Genomic DNA, 18,509 nt, shown 5'->3' on the forward strand with positions numbered 1-18,509 from the left:
GTCATTAAGAAATAGGAAAAAAACATCTTCAGAGCTCGCTGCTGAGTTTTCAGAACAAATGAAGAAAACAATTTCTGCTCGAACTACTCGTAGAAGGCTTCAGAAAGCTGGTCTGAAAGGCTGTAAAGCTAGGAAGAAGCCATGGCTCTCCGAGAGCAACAAAAAACCTCGGTACAAATGGGCCCTACAACACCGAACTTTCACCGCTGAAGATTGGTCAAATGTTGTGTGGTCAGACGAATGAAACTTTGAGGTGAGTAAGTCAATTTAATGCCCTCACAAAATAATATGAAATGGTTTAAATTCTAAACGCACAGAGGAAGTTCTTTTTATTTCCGGAACTCAATATTTTTCTCTTTATTGCAGATTTTTGGTACACCTGGTGTGACCTTTGTGCGTCGCCGGGTGGGCGAAGAATTTAAGCCAGAGTGTGTGGTCCCAACCGTAAAACACGGCGGCGGCAGTATAATGGCCTGGGGTTGCATGACAGATTCTGGAGTTGGCGAATTGTTCGTGTGTGAGGGCCGCATGGACTCTTCTAAGTACATAAATGTGCTAGAAACTGCGTTGCTGCCTTCATTCACGAAACTTTTCGGTGACACGAACATGGATAGTGATAAATGCCAGCAGGATAACGCGCCTTGCCACAAATCTGCCCGCACTATGACTTGGTTTCAGGAAAATAGCATAGAGCTTCTTGACTGGCCTGCCCAGTCGCCAGATCTGAACCCCATAGAACATTTATGGGGTTTATTAAAGCGTCGAGTTAGGCGCCACACAATTAACAACAGAGAAGAATTGAAACGCTACCTGCGCCTAGAATGGAACGCGATTACTGCTGAAGACTGTAAAAATCTTGTTAGCTGTTTACCAAAAAAAATTCTGCTGTAATTAAGGCAAAGGGTGGACCCACAAAATATTAATTTTCAATGAATAAATAGTAAATTACAAATAAAAAAAAAGTTTTGTTTTATTTCTGTTTGATACTCCGCATAAAACTGAAAGATGTCATGGGTGCTCAATACTTTTGGCCAAGGCTGTACATATTTATATTTATTCCAACGTTTATTGTAGCCTTTGAGCTCAAAAGCGAAGGCGTTACTACATCAATACCGAATCAACTGATTTTACGGAAAATCGAAGGTTCACATGGCTTACGTTCCAATTACCTCTGCCACTGCCTCTCCCTTCAAGTTGTTGACCTACATACCCCGGTTTGTTTCCTAAGCCAAAACTCTCAGATCACGAACCTCTTAAGCAAATCAATTCGATCCTTATTTTTATTTCTATAAGGTTGTTATTGGAAGAAGAAATGGGAGCGCTTGAAACGATTAATATTCAGTAGCATTTTACTGTTCATACCTATCAATTTGTTTAATAAATGATACTTCACACTTCTGTTCTTTTGAAAGTTTGTACGAGCCTGGCGTCTGTCAGCGATGATGCTTTTTCATTTGTGTGTTTGTAAGGGACTGTCTGTGTTGTGTCTTTGCCACTTTATAATTCTCTTAGAACAAATCTCATTGCATTCAACAACAGACGGACGGATGGTTCCGTATTAATGTAAATTATATGCCGTTTTGTGTAGCGGCGCCGACTGCTTTGATTGACACTGAAGGAAGCTCTCCCCCGATGCGCCTTCAAGGCTTTGAGGATACAACAACGTGAATGTTTACAGAAATTCATCATATTTCCTTTTGTACAATAAGACATAACATTGTAGATGATGTGGGATTGACTGTATACATAATTTAAAAAAAAATAAAGGCACCCTTTCTACATTAATATAATAATCAGAATTTCTTTGTAACCTATACACAATTGTTCTCGAAGGTGAATTTATCAGCCTCCTAATGTTATTTTACTAAATAAATCTATACCGTGCCCTCAGTTGACATATTATCTCTGTTGGAACATAAGCAACAATACTAGGAACAGACTAATTGCATCAATGAACAATGTAGCGTTTACGCCAACTTCCTATGTCCCTGTTTAATGTTATACAATCGAATTTGTAACAACTGTATATCAATTCAGTTGAAGGTACGAGCGACAAATTGTATAAATCCCCGGACATAGAATAGTTTGCATCACAATACGTGAAGATATGCTCCAGAATGGAAATTATTCTGCAAGAAATTGCTTCTAAAAGTTATACAGTTTAAATACATTTAAATTAGGGAAGTGCGTACATTTAATACCATTACTCACTACGTCTCGCCAACTCGTTAACTGTCATTACCAAAACGTCGTTAGTCAATAATTTATTTAAATGGATGCGTAAAAGCGTCTAATAAAGTCAATTATATGAGTGATTTATTACTGCGCGGGCTTATGATTGAGGTTCTGAACAAGGTTTTTTCAAAACCCTTGAGTATAGCTCCATTACTATTACTAACTTCATGAAAGAGTAAATAACTAGAATTGAAAACTACATAAGGTATAAACCGACTATGTTCCTTGTATACTGGTATATGTACAGGATCAGAAAAAATACATTCGCCTCCAGTCAATACACACAAAAACACGGAAATAGAAAAAAATGGATTATTCGATGTACAACGTATTCCCAATTCAATTTCTAATCTAACGCATCACGGTACCATAAGCTTCCGCCATGAAAATACATGTGTATTATTTCTAAATCTTGTAATATTTACACACGGGTGGATATCATCTTAGTCCCTTGGGCGACCCTTAGTATCAAAATCCGTTGTTCCCGCTCCCTTATAACTAAATAATTTCACAAACCACAAGAGCATAGGGTCGTACTACTACTCAGTTGATTAGTTATCCCCGTGACCGTAAATAAAAATTAAATGAACATGACACGCGAGCTTGTTTACAAATGAACAATGAGAAATGTCATTTTGGGTGTGGTTTGTAATTTGAGAAGAGTAGAATGATTACACTTTAGAATAGCAAAAGAAAATTCAAAGTATTTTATGAGTTTTGTTATAAACCTCTAAACTAGTTTATTCAATATTGATAATCACAAAATGGATGCTGGTTTTATCCTTCAAAAGTAAAAAGCGTCGTTACTATCACAGACTAGCGCAGCATTTATTCCTTTTTTATGTGTTCTCTTGTATATGAGTAGTGAATATTCCGAAATAAACCTAACTTTTACTCGAACATGACAATCAGCTTGTAACCCTATGAAAATGTCCAAAATAACTTTTTAATATTTTTTTCACGATTCAGGTGGGCCAAAATGGAATCACCATTAGACGCGAAACCGTTTCAGCATTTTATCGGAAATAGACTTAACGATGAGTTTTCGGGCTTGAAACTGAATTGAATATTTATGAGCCACCCTTCTTATGACGCTCGGCTCCACAGACAATACTTAACAAAGCAATTGTATTTCATATTATCTTTTCCCGTCAATTTGGAAAATGGTCTTCTGGATTCAAAATTTAAAGAACCTATATTCACTCGTTAAACTGTATTTCAGGAAAGAGTTAATGAGATCAAAATATTCGAAAGAGAAGCATTTTTCCTTTTGTATGTTGACCTGGATTTTATAAATGCAGCATAAATAAGTAATTGGTATCCATTGGTGGTTCATTATTTATGAAGGCACTTCAACTCTTTTGAAAGGACAAGCATGTGCAGTTCTGGACGTCAAACCACCATTTAGTCGTCAATAAATAATGTAGTTAACGTTATTAGTACAATTTCTTCATTCTTACTTGTTTTTTTTTTGTACAAGGACATAAAAAGTCGTAGTCGTAGTTACTGTGTGCTAGAAGTTTTTTACATTTACGTCGAAAAATAATATCCCGTTGTTATTAAATAATATCCCGTTGCTATTCCCAATTTCTGATATCACGAAGAAAATCCAAAAGCACCCCAAAATATGCGCAATCAAACTATCAGCCAAAAATCCAGAGCTATTTATTTTCCATATACTTTTAAGCTTTAAAAACTGACAGTTAATTTCTCCCACTATTATATAAAGAAAGCTCTAGAGATACCATAGTGAAACGTCCCCTTACCCAACATAACTTGCAATCATTACCCGTAGCAACCGTTTGCAACCAAGCTAGTTCCTTAATCACTTAGATTAGACACTTAAGTGTAATGAAATTGGGTTAACCCTCAGAGCAATCGCTCTGCTTTGAGGTTTAACCCGTTAGCTGCTGTCAGGGGTTGATCTTGACCGCAGGCTAGTCTTATAATTATGATGGGCACATCAAAGATGACGTCACTTAGATGGTTTCCATTTTATGGTGTAATGGTGTCAGTATGTATGTGTTGATGAGGGTGTACCACATACCTCATCAGTATATTTTGATGTTGAAAATATTTTATAATCCACACCAAGAATTCAAACACTTATGGAGATATGGATTGCTTTCATGATAAATTCTTCACGTTTTTCGTAAAGAATTTAACGCTCCACCACACTTTTGAACTGAAGTCTAGATCAGTGACACAATGCACTGCCCAAGATGTCCTGAGGCGTGAATAAAAAACCTTCGTAGCATATTTTAGGTCCAAAAAAGTTTTGTTTGTAGAACCTTCAAAGAGAAAATACTGTTTTTATTTTCTATTATTTTGACATATTTTACGCCTTTCCACATATTTTACCTGATACCAAATTGTGAAAAATATAAAATTAAACCCAAAATCTACTGGAATTGAATTAATATAGGTACATAACTAGTTCATGTTTGTATAAATTGACATATGTAGCCTTCGGCATCACGCTTCCAATTATTTCATATTTTTTCAGAAATTAATTTATAGCCAATATTTTTGTAAATTAGTTTATCCAGTAAAATTTCGGTTCGATGATTTTCATTACTGCTTTAAGCTATATTTTCTATTTTAACAATTTGCATTTTCCCTGTTGGTGTTGTTTTTTATTTCTTTTTTATAGATATTTTTCAGCGTCTGTTTGCAAAATATTATTTTGTGCGTTTATAAAATAACAGGAACAATAAAACATCTTTAACATTTGAACTTGAACAAGTGACAAAAGAAAAAATGTGATGTTCAAAAGCCTTGTTACCATTGAGCAAATTACCTACTGGATTTATTATTACGCCACGAAATTGAACGAAATATACTATGCAATACATACCTACATTGTTGAAATCCAGTCCTCTATTACACATAATAATTATGGAACAAGCTCAGCTTGAACTATAGTCTCCCTTTGTTTGTTATGTAAATATACTCGTATATATACGTCTCTTCACCCTTCCACCATACACACACACACACACATACATACATATTTGGCAAGGCTAATTTGCTACAATATCAAGTTCCTGTATAATGTTTGATATATTAGGAATTAAATTAATACTTGTGTACGCTGTAATATCAATTAGCTTTTAGCTTTACTCAAAGCATGACAGGCTTCAGATACCTCATAAGATAACAATCTTACAATATGTGTACGTCACATATGGATATTAAGAGCAAGACACTTTACACAGAGTACCTAGTTCAATATCTGGTACCTAAAATTTTGTAACATACTGTAAAGCACTAGGTACGTATATCTGCACCTAATCCACGAGCCATTTGTGTTCCTTTAAATATAGTACCTACAGAATGCTTGAAAGTCTCGTCTCATTACCCATTCTTAATTCCAGCAAGAACTGAAAAGTTACGGAAGATCACAAAAATATTGTCTCCGAAATAAGGACCGTCGTTATGTATGAATCATATTCAAAACTAACGAGACAAAAACCCAGTAAATAATCCGACCGTGCTCATTGTCTCAAGTACCCAAAATTCATACATGAACAAAATACATTATGTATAATGAAAAGTGTACCCAACATCTCTCCCTAGTCGTCACAGTGTTTGCTTAGACCTGCACACTGTCGACTAAATAGTCAGCTGAAAGTTGATCCGATGATAGGCAATATTTTTTTAAAAGAAACCTTAATTACAATCAATGTTTTTTTCTGATACCGACTAGGTACCAGAACTTTGTAATGTGCGTGCTACCATTCAGCTTAATACTGATTTATGAGCCGAAACAAACTATCGGCTGACTAAAAGTTTGTAGTATGCGATTGATGCATATGGTACTGTTATACAAATACACATGCCTTTTATTTAGAGAGCATTTTGGTTGAGTTGACAACGTAAAAGAATTGGCCGCGAAACATTTTCATTTTGGTGTAATCTGCTGCATTGCCAAAAGGTAAATTTGCAGTCTGCGGAATGGGTATAATAATTTTTACAGCTTTAATAGTTACTTAGCGAAATAATGTTTCTTTTGGCCAGTTTTGATTAAGGTTATGTTCGTTTAACAATTAAAAGGATTTATAAAAGATTCTTGTCAAATTGACTCTTACTTTTTAATATAATTTTGACTAAAATAATCATTCATCATACAATATGTCAATTAAAACGGCATTCACTCAATGTTCTATTCCTAAGTATTGTGCGTCACGATCCAAAATCATCTTTCAAACTTTTAATGCGACTCCGTAACAATCCCTGTATCCAAATTAATGGATTAAACTCCAAAATAACTTTAAACCTTTAACATAAATTGCAAACATTAACCAAATACAGTGCGCAGACCCAATTTGGACACAATGTGATTGTTTTAGTTCCATTTCCCCATTAAGAACTTATTAGGGTCTCCCTGTTATAGCAAAAAGGTCTTGCATCCAGCGGGCATTTGTTAAGATGTAAATTTATTCAGGAATACAAAGCTCGCTTCGTATAACAAAAACTGTATGAGGGTAATGGTGGGGAGACATGACCTCGCCGGATTACCTACCGCGAATTTTGAAACACCCAGCTAATTTCACGGCATTTGTCTTTTTTGTGCATTCACGGTTAGGGGAGTTTAGGACAAATTGGTTCACTTACTTTTGTCTTTTGATTTTAGTTTTTGTTGCTCAGATTAATAATAGGTATTTGTGACTGGGTACTACTTTACGTTCATTTGTAGCGGAAAAAATGCAAATCTCTTTTTTGTTGCCAGGGGAAGCTGAAATGCGTTTAGGTGGAGTAACAATGTAATGGAGGGAAGGGTAAATTAAATTTGTAGCTTGTTGTATAAATAGGTCACCTTACAATCGACTTCATTTAAGCTTGTTTATAAAGTTGTTGCAGCTTTAAAATTCAGAGTTATTTCGTTTTGAAAAATAAAGTTTGAATTCTATTATGTAATGCTTGAATCAATTAAGCTACAATTTGTCGGATGGTTAATATTACTTTTATACTTGTAGGTACACTGTACTATAATCATTTACTCAGAGAAAACTACCAAAACCCAAAACTTTTCTCACACAATTTGACAGCACCCCAAACCATAAATCACGTAATCCTACAACCAAATTGTTGTCAGTCCAGCGAGAAGATCAAAGCCGACATAGCAACAACAAAACGTTTACTCAATCCTGACCGCGCTCCCAAACTTATGTCCAAATATTTGTTTATGGTTACAAATCAATTCCGCGTTTTCCGTACTATTGTTTCATCCGAAGTAGCATAAAGCTTAAAATATTTGCGGACGCCGGAGGCGCGGTCTGCGGATGACAGAATAATAATAACCTCTCCTCGCTCCGCTATTTCCTAATCGGTATTGATCCGCCGAACCTAGTTTTTATACGGGAACGATGTGCTTGTACCACGGGCTCTTATACTGCTTTAGAACAATGGAGTGAGTAACTTGTCTGTGACGGCATAAGCCCTTACGTAAACCTAAAAAAACAATCATTTAATACGCCCAAGGTAAAACGTATTACCTAACTCATTCTAAAAGCTTTTAGACAAAAGCCCAATTGCCAAAGCTCCCTTTGTTTATTATCTAAATGTTCCACCAATATGTGAGGGGCCCTTAGATTAGGGTGCGCGGAACTTTCGATTTACGCAGTTAAGCTATAGTTTGTCCGGGCGGGAATTTAGTTGAATAGTCAATAGATTTACGACATCCGATCTTGGCGCCCCAAGTATATTTTAGACATTCTTCGCCGAGTAATGTTCGAGTGTGTGGAATACCAGACTGTTCTAAGTACTTCAAAAGGTATTCTGGCAAAAGTATGTCCATAAAGGTCTCGTAGGTACAACTATACAATAGTAATGTAAAGGAGAGGATCGCGTTTAAGTAATTTGAGCACATAAAAACACATTACACTGCCTGAACAAAAAGCTTTTTGGGCGCAAATGGCGAATTTTACGAAGAGCTCACTTCGCTCATTATCTAAATATTCATAATGTTTCGGTGAACTATACGGCGCGTTCTAAAACGAGCGAACCCCTTGGCGTTCCATCTTGGTGTTTCCATTTGCAATGTTTTGTCTTTTGTTTCTTGTGAGAACTACATCCGCTTTGTCTAAGCCGGGCCGTTTGTGGAACATGCAAATATTTACCTAGCCGAGGTTTCTACTTTGACGTTCCTACATAATTTTCTGACATCGCAACCCCGTCGGTAGCGGGTGGTTTGGCCGCGTTTTCTTGTAAAAATGGTCTGACTTTCGTTCTTGTATTGTGGTGGTAGGTTAATAGGTAAACAAATTAGTGTCTGTCTTCATTTCCGTTTCATTAGAATGTTGTTATAAAGTTAGTGGAATTCACTTTAATTTCTGTGTGGGGAGGTGATTCGGTCGTATAGTTGATACATAGATATAAGCGAAGTTTGAAACTTGGTAAATTATTCATTCTGTGCGGTCCTGCATGTGAGTTATATCCACCTGACGCGTTGGAATTTTCCAATCTCACTTTATGGACACCAAGGCGATCTAGATCATGACAATATGTAGGTACTTGCACAGTTTTACGATAATCCTCTCTGATGAAAAGAGACATCAAAAATATTGCAACATGCTGTGTTTTGTATTAGTCTTGCTTTTTAGTGTGGTTTTGCTTTTGGTATTCATGTTTTTCGATAAAAGCTCCATAGTACTTATCGAAATCAAAAACTAATGGCACCGAGTAATTTTTATTTTTCATATCATAAAATTATCATGTTATCGGTTTCCAAACTATAATATTTCACAAATACACAAATGTACCAACGTAGGATTTCCGTATAATTTTGTATGACAAATGAATACCAAATTACCTGATCAATGATACGTTTCATAAAAGTTTTCTGAATGAAGTAGGTACTAATTAGACTTAATAGCCTTAATAATGACAATGTAGGCAAAATAATTATAAAAATGATAATTGAACTTACTTATCGTCATGGCCCCGTTAGATGATAGAAATGGACAGCTTTTAAAAAGAACCATAATCCAGTTTATCATATCAAATACATAGTATACCGCTACACAAAAAGAGAAAACTCCAAAAAGTGCTGAACGGAACATTCATGAGATTTCCACCTATGGATAGCCTGCTTGATCAAAGAACTAGAGGACATTATAAATGGTCACGTAAAGCTGGGGTGGGTAGGTAATGTAGAAAAAACAGAATTAAATGGCTACACAAACTTGTTGTTATTATTCATAAAGGCCATGTTTATATTTTCTAACGAAGTTGAACCCTCGTTCTGTGTTCATAGCATAGTTTACAGTAATAAACGGTGGAGTGTAAACGTTGTCTTTAAATTATATAGTAAACAGAACAATAACAGATATAAGTAATAGTTCATGGATAGACTTTGTATTGTGATCCAATTTTATGAAAACACATCAAACACGACATGTTTAGGCACCTACAAATAAAATATAAACTGGCTTTTGCCTATTGCTATTGCAATTTTGCTTTTGACTGCCTCGTTGGTCTAGTGGTCGCAAGCGCAGCTGCTGTGCTCGAGGTCTCGGGTTCGATTCCCGGGTCGGGCCGAAATGGCTTTGAGGGTTTTCTTAAACTTTCACAAAGCAGCCCGTAGTCTGGAAGTTGGTGATTGATTCACCCGTGCATCGGAGAGTACGTAAATGTCGGTCCTGCTCCTGATCTCTTTCCGGTCGTGTCGGATTGCCGTCCCATCGGGTTATGAGAGGGAAGGAATAGGGAGTGCACCTGTGTCTACGCAAATGCTTGTGCACTATAATATGTCCTGCGCAGCTGGCTGATCTCCGTAAATGAGAACAGCCGCCGTGGCCGAAATAGTGGACGCCATTACTTTTAAACCTCCTTCTCTACGTTAAATAATAATACCTATCTTTAATATCGACGCAGAACCAGCAGTCACGTTCAAAAATATACGTTTACGCTCCGACAATAAAGGCCGTACATCATTCAAGTCCCAACATTTCCCGCAATACTCCGAGTCAATTTCTCAGCTATAAGAAATCGAACAAACTAAAATAAATGGCGCATAGTTGGAACCTCTCAAGGAGATGAAATTCCGGGTCAACTCATCCCCTCGCCCGATATGATCAAATATCTCCGTTTGCTTATACGACAGCGAACGCTGACATACCTCTGCAAGGACCTTTAAGACGTATAACCCGCTCATCTTAAAATAGGAAGGGCCGGATATTTCCATATTTTCCGTAATGGGGTGGGAAAGACAAACAAAAATGGACGAAAGTCGGACAATCGATGGAGTAAAAGTCAAGGGATCGTACCTACCTAGCTACGTTACCTACGTAGGTACTATATCGATAATAGAGTAGGTCAGGTGGCAGTATCATTGCTTATGTAGTAGACCGCAAATTATGCCCAGTGGAGTTGACACCGTTTCATGTGAAATGTAGTGTTTATACTGTGTATAGTGTCAAGTTCAATGATCTCTGTACCTTAACCCTTAGGATAACGCTATTGTGTAATGAATTGTGTTGGGTTGTTGAACTTATATTTATCACGATATACGTACGGGCAACTTTATTTTTCTCTTTGACGGCCAAAGCCATGCAAATAATAATAGTTATATTTCAATATTCCTAATCATTGAATGTTATTTACAAAGGCCTTCCAAATTGGTAGGAATTCTATCTAGCTATACGAAACTTCTCCTTGCCAAAAGGATTTTCAGTGTAACAAGAGTCAGCTGAATAACAATATTTTACACAGAGCGATTGCTATCTGGCCTTCGTAACCCAATTACTAAGGAATACCGAATACTGATATCCTTAGATTAGACTAGTAGCGACCTCTGGGAGACTACACAAAACTATGTAGTATGTATGTATGTATATACAATGTATGTATTGTATATACATACTACATATAAAGAATGGTTGTGTTTACTCTTAAACTAGAGTAGAATATTCCATAACAGTGTTTGTATTCTACTACAAGAGCATTTCTTACGAACACAAGAACATAGGTATACCTACAGTATTAATTAGGAACTGACCTTTTTTTATCTCTAGCCTTCACACTCAAATAAAGGAAAAGTAAACAAAATGTAGTCATTCTTCCTCGCTACGAGCCCGCATGCTTTCTACAATTCATTTATTATCAGAAATATCTAGAGACCACATTCTGAACAAACTGCAACTATCTTCTTTAAATGATTCTCTATGGGTACTTAAAGAACTGAGACAAAGATCTTCAGTCAAAGCTCTTGAGAACTACGTTTATTTTAATGAACGTTTTCAAAATTATAACCACAGCGTTCTGAGGAAGCCTTTAAGTTTCTTTGAAATACGAAACTGAAAAAGAAATAATACATAATAGAGAATAATCGTTCTCTTATAGCCTTTGTTGGAGATAATTTGCTTCTTGGAAACCTCTTCACTTTTAAGTTGATCTTGTAAAATATATTCGTTATGTATTCTCTGTGACGGTGTAATTAGTATAGTGTAATTCTTTTTTATTTTAGAAATATAGCACCCCTTCTTTGTACATGGCTAAAAACCTATACCTGACTGCTATATATATCTGAGGGCACGGCAGTGCCCCAGCCAAGACTCGAGCAAAGCGGGCACGGCCGTACCATCTTTTCTCGAAGCGTTTCGCGGCTATTTCAGCCCCCTGTATCTTCCATGATAACAAAGCTAGGAGTTTAGGTTTTCGATGACCAAGAGTAAGTATTAGAACAAGCTCAGTCTCAAAATTACAAGACATTTGAATAAATAGTTTACGAGTTATGAGCGATCAAAGTTACACCATTTTGTCACTGACTCACTCACTGACCGATCATCAAAAGTCTAAGGTACTTCTAGCAAACTTAGAACCTTCAAATTTGGCACCAAGATAGGTTATTAGCTACATATAAAGGGAAAATTATAAAAACCTTAAAACTTAATAAAAAAAATAGGAAACAAATTTATATTTGCGGTTTTTCAAGAACATTGTGTATGAATTTTGACTGCATTGATAACTTTGTTATTTATTTATGTACAAAATGTTACTATTTGTTTTATTGTTACGTAGTGGTATATTGTTATTATGTATTAAATAAACAACATATGAATAAAAAAGCTGGTTTTAAATGAAATGAATAATGAAAAATCTTTCATATTAATGCAGTGCGATAAACACTGCATGCTCGCTCGATAGATGGCGTTGTCCTGGTCTAAATCGCGCTATGGTTTCGTTACATAGCTTAATATAAGTAGTACTTAAAAAAAACAAATAATTTCATGTGATAGCGTCATCTACCTCTGAAATAAATCTCTTTTATTCTAAAAGATATTCGATTAAAAAATTCGACAATTTCGAAATTTTTTAGGTTAAAAAAATATTGTTTACGTGCTACTTTAGGTGTACATATTTAGTTTGTTATATATTTAGTTAGTTGCATGTAAGTTAATTTAATTTGTTATACCTATACTTAGAGAAGAAAGAGACCTACAAAAAATAAATTAGATCCCACCAAAAACATTAAATGTAAAAAAAAGCCAATCCTCTACGCAATTCCTCCACCGTAAAAAGTTTTGAGATCGCATAGAAGCCAAGTCCTGTTCTACTTTATTTGTAATAATAAATCAATATTTTGTGACTATATCAATAGTTTTGTTCACATTACAATAATACTGTCTTGGCCATGAGCACAAGTTAAAAGTCGCTCCTTGTAATAATGTGTAAATACCATTGAATTTATAAATTCTATATGGACATGATTTTACGATTGGACTGATTATGGACTGATTGGAATTTGAGATCACCATGGACTAAATATGCGCCATAGTACATGTGCAGTTCATTGATGTTGGATGTTACTGACTGTCGGTCATTTAGTAACAATTGAATAAACTAAAAGTATTTAATTCTGTGATATTAAACTTCATGTTTGATTTTCACCTCTCCAAGATATGCTGTATTATATTTGTAGTTTATTGTGCTCATGGCCAAGTCAATATTATTGTAAAGTGAACAAAACTATTGATATAGTCACAAAATATTGATTTATTATTACAAATAAAGTAGAACAGGACTTGGCTTCTATGCGATCTCAAAACTTTTTACGGTGGAGGAATTGCGTAGAGGATTGGCTTTTTTTTACATTTAATGTTTTTGGTGGGATTTATATATGACTAAAAATATATAAACTAATAAGAAATATACACAATCCTAACAATAATTATAGACCAACTATATAAACTCAATTATAATAGCCATTACCTAAAATAATAATTGAAATGAATTACAAATTCAACAAACGAATTCCATAAATAATAAAAAATTAAGCAATATTTTTTTTTTGCTTAGTTTGGAAAATTAAGCATAATTTATAATACATCGATGTCAGTTGATGATTCATATTACATATTTTAAATTAAATACAAATATAATATCGTTAAAAACCGCATAATTTCAGCGGTTCACCGAATTTACAAACAATATTATTGGACCGCGAAAACGCACAAAATCCCTATATCGCACCGCGGCAGAATTAGTAATGTTTTATCAACAATGATTTATTTAAACTAGCCTTAATATTAATGGAACGATAGTCCGTTTGTTCGAATGTCTATCTGTTTAAACTTCACGCCATAATTCCATAATTTCATTATGTTCTAATATCTAACACTAAATGCAAACTGTTATTTAAGTTTCCAAAAACAAAAATGTATCTTCTATTCTCTCTGCGAAAGGTCGTGCACATCACTCGTCGAGGTCAAACATAAAGGCACAACCCTACGCTATCACAAAATAGCACAGTAAAAGGTGTCATCAGAAGTGACAAAGTGCGACTGAGCTCGTGTCTATCAACACGGTACTTTTTGTTCTATGATTGATGACGCAACGACAGCCGTGTCTCAAATGACGATATTGACACAAGATTCTTCACCCCTTCAGTTTGGGAACGTCAATGTTGCTGCGTCACTGTTAGGCACGCCTTTTTCTTTTGTTATGTCGTTGATTGTAGTTCGTTCTATATTTGAACTTCTTTGGTGATTGTTTAATTGTTGTTTTATTTTTAAGCAATGCTGAGCAGCGATAGGGTTGGAACGTAAACCTACTTATTTATAGAGAAATTTGTTGATGCGAAATATTTAAATAATAATAATATTTAAATAAAAATCCTTATAAAGTATAATCTAAAATCAAATTTGGCCCATATTTACATCGTTATAAGGCCCTGAAGTGAGGGTCAAATTACTTTCTTTCGACCCTCTAAGCAAACAAAACCAATATTAAGATGCTTTATGCACCCTTTTAAACATATTGGTAATACATGTACCCTTACATCTTGCACCCCTCTTCATTATTGGGAGCAAACTTTCCCCATAAACGTGTCCCTACTCTTAACGGAACACTAAACATTTTTGACCTTTTGAGTTTATACCAATATATTTTTCACAAAAATAAACTCGTATTACATTCCATATAAGGAACGATTTTGACATCCAAACAAAATGTACAACATTTATTTCTGAAATTCAGAGGCGACATAAAATGATAACATTCCCCCATTCATTGCAACATACGTTCTGAATCAAAATGTTTTCAACATTCACACGGAAAACGAACATACGCACGCCTAGTAATTTGTACACTTCAATCGAGTTTTTTCACACCAAACCTATAAGTATGTAGGCACTCGTAGAAATGCTTCTACTCCGAAATATTTACGCACTCCCAATGAGATTACTCACAAATTCACTCGATTCCATCAAATCAGATACGAGGACAAGATTTAGGGGTGTGCGCAAATTAAGCCTACGCACACAGCTATACGCGTTCTTATCTACATACGAACATAACATGGAAATAAAAAAATCTTTTCACTTTGCGAAAGGCATATAATAAAAACTTATTACACACTGTACGCACTCTTATTTTCGCTGTATTACGTACTTTCAGCAGTAATAAAGGACGTAAAGTATTATTGAGGCAAAAAGCTCTTTAAATCTACAGTGGAAGCTAAAAAAATATTCGTAGTATGATATCTGCCGTCAGGCGTACGTAACCCTATATCTTACAATAGATATCATTTATAATGCTTTTATATACAGAACCCGTTCGATGTCGCCGACCTTTCAGTTTGATCGATGTCTTTGTCTTCCCGTTATCTCTGTCGACACAATACAACCACCCTCTCCGAACTTCCACCATTCTTTGTTAAAATAAAAGCATCGCTTAATTGATTTCTTCATTCGTTCCTTCGCTTACGAATTCCCGGCAAGTGAAAACTGTTAACTTTTCTATAACAATAGAGATGTGACGTTTTGGCAGGCCGGGCGCACGGACGTGCCAAACTACCGATGTGCTTTGTGTAGCGCAAAATAGACCACACGAGCCCGGCTTGCCGAATCGGCTTGCAAATGAAATCACACGGAAAACCCAAAGGTTTTCCTATTTTCATCCACCTTTGTAGGGCACGTTGTATGAAGTGAGAATTATGATTTATAACTCTAAGAAAATGGAACACAAAAGCGCCTTTGAATACCAATATGTATATTGTACCTATATCAAGCATAGTTCTGATTCTATCTTCGTTAATACATAAGTAATAGACGCCAAAAGGTATCAATAAGCTACATAAGACTATTGCTGCAAATACAGGCTATTTATTAACGTAAATACTCGAAAATACAATACTCTAATTGAAATTAAAACCACATGGCGTGTTCTCATAACAATTTCACGCAGTATGAACACTGGCCCGCCAGATTATCTCGGCCAAATCTGACAAAGCACATAAATTGTGCAAATTCAACAGAGCATAAACAATGCATCCGTGTTTAAACGACAAAACACAAATAAAATGCTGTAGTAGGTCGGCATTGCGCAAAAACTTTTCCTATTAACGACCTATATACGACGAGCAAGTAGTGCATAATGCGTATGTTATAGCTCTATTTAACGTTTATCGCCGACATTGATGTAGAATTTATTATAAGTTATGAGCCATAAAGCCTTGAATTTAAGTTTTCAATACACTCTTATTTATAGACTTGTTCCGGCATCCGCAGGCTAGCGATTGTTCCCATAAGGCATTGTACGCTACGCTCATAAAGTATAGATTTTCGTTCCAGTCGACCGTTTCCTGGAGTGCCGAAGGACGAATATCATGTTCTGTTAATCCCATCCCGACGCAATGCTGTAATCGAAGCCAACTCGCTATAAGTAATGCGTACCGGAGGCGTAGTAAAACAAGGACGGGGGACTTGGCAAGAGAGCGGCCCCCATCTATGCTAGAAAACTTTTTCTATCAGCGACACGGAAAATTTATTGCGACAATTTTACTAGCACAGCATAATATCGTGACCGCTGCGTCTGCCGTCTACATAAAGGTTATTTTACTCATGCAAATTCGCCATATTGTTTGTTTTGAATAACATCCGCTGGATTTTGCGGTCGTGGTTAGTTCGAACGCTGCAGGAAGGTCATTGATCGCTCGTTATGTCAAAGCGAATATACGCTATTATGTGTTAATTAAGTGGATTATACACATTTTCGGATATTCTATTACGAGTAATAGCTGTACTTTGGAGGGCCGTTAACCTAAACAAGGGCTTTGACATCAATTAAGCTGTGCGGTATGAAACAGATGTAAACTCTACAGATTTTATTTTCAAACGTAAACAATGCTCCCCAGCTGTACACATAATTAGATTAGAGGAATTCAGCAGTATGCACACTGAGACGTTAGAGGCACTTGTTTTTCATTAAACTTTGCTAAAGGCGTTGCCAACAACAGAACGCTCTAGTAATTTTTCTTTTAATTTTATTTCAACAAACTGCGAAGCGACTGCTTTGACGAGATATTTCCACATTTGTTAACCACAAATGTAATAAACGTTTCTGCGAGTGTTTGAACGTCAGGAGACGTCTAAATGAATTACAAACGATGAATTAATATTTTACTTTGATTGATACTGAAGTATGCTCCTGCAGCGTACCTACTTCTGCACGCTCCGCCTTTGTTTGGCCTTTAATGAATTATAATTTACTTTATACAACTCTGTTACTTGAGATGTCGAGACAATTTAATGAACATTATGCAGGGTTTGGGTGTTATGACGCGACCCTCCGGCGCGCAGGGTCACGTATGAAATACACCCTTCGCCAGGCGTACTTCACTAATTCCTCCGCGAGCCAGAGTGAAATGTACCACTGTTAAAGGTCGCTATTAGATTTTATACAGCTATCATCGTCGCCATTACGTAACTCCTTCGAGGCAGCCCTCTCACCTTCATTAATGTTAGTGTAGAACTCGTGCCCTTATTCATTATTCCTAAGTATAGCATTACCAGGGAAAAATGCTCGCCAGTTAACTCGATTGCTATTTTCCATATAAATAGAGGGTAATTACACACCCTTCTTATTTAGAGCTGTTCATGTTCATGCATACTTCGCTTCATCATGAAACACTCGATTGGAATCCGCTATACCCACGATATAATAAAATTGTATGGGGAAAATACTAAAGCATATTATATACATCTTGATACTGTTATTACGTAACTAGCTCTGACCCTCGGGCCCGCCCACGTGGAAGTAGGGGCGTACTTACGACAACTTGTTACCCTATTTTTCAAATTGTTGACGTCTTATGAATAGAATATTCTAAATTGAAAAAGCTTATAAATGCGAGTTTTCAGTCGCTTTTATTGACTTCTATAGAACTGTGACGTTCTAAGAACTACGTCATTATTGATACGTTTTTATGGGTTTGTGAATTCTTTTATTTGATTTTTAGATCCATCGATCAGCCTTTATTTAATTTGTGGGTGACTGACGTAGAAACCTGTATATTACATTACACTTATTTATAGTTTCTTTGCAATCTGACCAGTGACAGATACAGACCTTTTTTGTGAAGTAGGTTGGTTACTTTAGCGAACTACTTTCTATAACTGTTTATGTGCCTACGTATTGCAATACTCACTTATATACTATTCTATACTTATAAGGTCCATGTATGTCCTCTTTTTTTAAACATTAATTTAGACCTAAATTGCTGCGCAACCAAAATACGAAATTACTTTTAATTTTGTACTTTAATTTGAAACCCCTTAATATTATTAATGACGTAACACCACTGACCTCTATATTTACCACTGGACCGGCTGTTCCGTACGTTTGACAGAATTTTTTTTGTGCCCATTTGAAGCGCCAATATCGTCTAAGCGAGTGACCACAGAACTAATTTTGACGTATAATTTCAAATGGCTATGAGAGAAGTGTTTGTTCATTGGTACACTGTAAAATAATTTTAGTACCACGGACAC

At 35.8% G+C, this 18,509-nt stretch overlaps 1 protein-coding gene across 1 annotated transcript in view; it reads left to right on the forward strand.

Moving 5' to 3' along the window:
• Positions 1–18,509, forward strand: part of LOC124632247 (protein O-mannosyl-transferase Tmtc3) — a 119,041-nt gene that overhangs the window by 23,473 nt on the left and 77,059 nt on the right. The window lies entirely within an intron of this gene.

This window comes from Helicoverpa zea, chromosome 8, assembly GCF_022581195.2.
Source record: "Helicoverpa zea isolate HzStark_Cry1AcR chromosome 8, ilHelZeax1.1, whole genome shotgun sequence".
Classification (NCBI taxonomy): domain Eukaryota; kingdom Metazoa; phylum Arthropoda; class Insecta; order Lepidoptera; family Noctuidae; genus Helicoverpa; species Helicoverpa zea.